We start from the raw sequence: 3,309 nt of genomic DNA on the forward strand, positions 1-3,309 counted from the left end.
TTTTGAGGCTTGTCCATCATGAGAAGACAGGAGACCATTGAATTAAATCAGTACAGAGTAATCTGCTCCCACACCTAATACGAAGTTAATACTCCTACCTGCTATTTCAAGAGTCACCTGAGGTTCCTCCATCTCTCGATAGCTAGTAGTCCAATGGGAGTGGAGGTAGGAAGTATCAGGCCCCGCCACTTTTGTGTCTGCTGGGCTCTGATAATGGCTCCCTTGGAAGCACAGTGCATTTCCTTCGGCAGAGGCTTACCTTCCTACAGAAGGCACACAGATTTATACCCAAGGCGCAGTGGCCCAGAGGCACAGACTGCGATTTTCACTTTCTCACTTCCTCTGTGAAGTCCAGGGGTGAAGGGGCGTCCTCTGAAGTGGTGGAGAGCACAAGGCTGCAGCTAGAAGCTGGGCCTCTTGGAAGATTTGCTTTATTTTATGTTTTCTCTGCTCAATTCCTGTGATGGAAAACTGCAAAATCCAAGTCTAAAATCTGATCCATGGGAGTCTGGAAGCCTAAGGCTGCTTTTGGCAGCTTCCTGCAGATATAAGAAGGAGACCGTGCTATAAATTAAACTCCTAGAAATGCCTGTCCCTTTTTGGAGTCAGGGTCAGTGTTAGTGTATTTCCTCAAGGTCTCAATTATCCACCCTTGTAATAAGGCTAGGTTTTCATCTTTTCCCTGAGTAATTTTCCAGACTTTATAAAAATTAAAAAGCTGTACCACACTTTTTTTTTATTCCTTCACGGAGTCAATCATAATTTTTTCTCTCTATATCCTACTTTCTTCCTAATTCATTTGTTTTTTCTAGATTCTAGTTCTTTTGGGTCCTAGTCAGGCACTGCTGTGCCTCCTACTTGATAGGTGTCATGCCCCTGGTTGCAGGTTGCCACCCTATTAGCATGTGCTCTAGCCACTCCCATAATGCACTGCTTTTCTACCATGCAGCAGGCGAACATAAATATATGCAAATCCTGCCTGGTCAGATCATACGTCAAGGTTAGCCTTTTAAATTTGTCTATGAATTTTCCCGGAACCTCTGAAAACTGTTTTAGTTTTTCCTTGCATATGGCTAATTCAGATATAGAAAAGTGTACATTTACCTATATAGTATGGGGAAAAGAAAGAGAGATCAGACTGTTACTATGTCTATGTAGAAAGAAGTAGACATAAGACACTCCATTTTATTCTGTACTAAGAAAAATTCTTCTGCCTTGAGATGCTGTTAATCTGTAACCCTAGCCTCAACCCTGTGTCACAGAAACATGTGCTGTGTCGACTCTAGGTTTAATGGATTTAGGGATATGAAGGATGTGCTTTGTTAAACAAATGCTTGAAGGCAGCATGCTTGTTAAAAGTCATCAGCACTCCCTATTCTCATGTACCCAGGGATGCAAAACACTGTGGAAGGCCACAGGGACAACTGCCTAGGAAAGCCAGGTATTGTCCAAGGTTTCTTCCCATGTGATAGTCTGAAATATGGCCTCATGGGAAGGGAAGGACCTGACCATCCACCAGCCCGACACCTGTAAACGGTCTGTGCTGAGGAGGATTAGTAAAAGAGGAAAGCCTCTTTGCAGTTGAGGTAAGACAAAACCATCTGTCTCCTGCTCGTCCCTGGGCAACGGAATGTCTCAGTGTAAAACCCGATTGTATATTCCATCTACTGAGATAGGAGAAAACTGCCTTAGGGCTGGAGGTGAGACATGCTGGAGGCAATACTGCTCTTTAAGTAATTGAGATATTTATGTATATACACATCAAAAGCACAGCACTTTTTTCTTTACCTTGTTTGTGTTGCAGAGACATTTGTTCACATGTTTTCCTGCTGGCCCTCTCTCCACTGTTACCCTATTGTCCTGCTACATCCCCCTCTCCGAGAAATGCCCGGTAATGATCAATAAATACTAAGGAAACTCAGAGACTGGTGTTGGCGCTGGTCCTCCCTATGCTGAGCTCTTGTCCCCTGGGCCCACTTTTTCCCTATACTTTGTCTCTGCATCTCTTTTCACAAGCCTCTAGTTCTACCTGACGAGAAATTCTCACAGGTGTGGAGGGACAGGCGACTCCTTCAATATAGTGTCCCTATTATCATCTGTCACTTCCCAGAGAGGGCAAATATTCAACTTTGCCAGCTGATAAGAGGCCCCACTACATGTTGTTCTGGTGAAGCTCGGGTGTTTCGAGAGTGGGGTATGTACGTAAGACAGGACTCGAAGGGCAGGGAGAAGATGATGAGCGGGCACTACATAACCCTGGAAAACTAGAAGAAATTAATAATACGTTGCACACCTCACTAGAACTGGAAGGAATCTGATTGTGTTCTTATGGTGAGCTCGGACTGGCAGGGGGAGTTCAGTCCAAGCTAAGAAAAGCCTAATATTAAGAGTAACTAGCATTAAAAGGGTAATCAATTATGTGCCATCCCTGTTTTGTCTTTTCCTCCATCAAACATATAGAAGCCCATTTTAATTTTTTATCCTGACCAAGCATCAGAGAAGCCTGTATATAATGTATTTCCTCCCTCTTAGTTTCTCTTCTATAAAACAAATGAAGCTGCAAAATAGGAGTCAGATCAAACAGGGGAAATAGGAAAGAAGTAACTTGTATATTGTAATGTATTAGTCCATTTTCTTTTATATATATATATATACTTTAAGTTTTAGGGTATATGTGCACAATGTGCAGGTTAGTTACATCCGTATACATGTGCCATGCTGGCGTGCTGCACCCATTAACTCGTCATTTAGCATTAGGTATATCTCCTAATGCTATCCCTCCCCCCAGCCCCACACCACAACAGTCCCCAGAGTGTGATGTTCCCCTTTCTGTGTCCATGTGTTCTCATTGTTCAATTCCCAGTTATGAGTGAGAACATGCGGTGTTTGGTTTTTTGTCCTTGCGATAGTTTACTGAGAATGATGATTTCCAGTTTCATCCATGTCCCTACAAAGGACATGAACTCATCATTTTTTATGGCTGCATAGTATTCGATGGTGTATATGTGACACATTTTCTTAATCCAGTCTATCATTGTTGGACATTTGGGTTGGTTCCAAGTCTTTGCTATTGTGAATAGTGCCCCAATAAACACACGTGTGCATGTGTCTTTAAAGCAGCATGATTTATAGTCCTTTGGGTATATACCCAGTAATGGGATGGCTGGGTCAAATGGTATTTCTAGTTCTAGATCCCTGAGGAATCTCCACACTGACTTCCACAAGGGTTGAACTAGTTTACAGTCCCACCAACAGTGTATAAGTGTTCCTATTTCTCCACATCCTCTCCAGCACCTGTTGTCTCCTGAC

The sequence above is a fragment of the Pongo abelii genome, chromosome 14, assembly GCF_028885655.2.
Source record: "Pongo abelii isolate AG06213 chromosome 14, NHGRI_mPonAbe1-v2.0_pri, whole genome shotgun sequence".
Lineage (NCBI taxonomy): Eukaryota > Metazoa > Chordata > Mammalia > Primates > Hominidae > Pongo > Pongo abelii.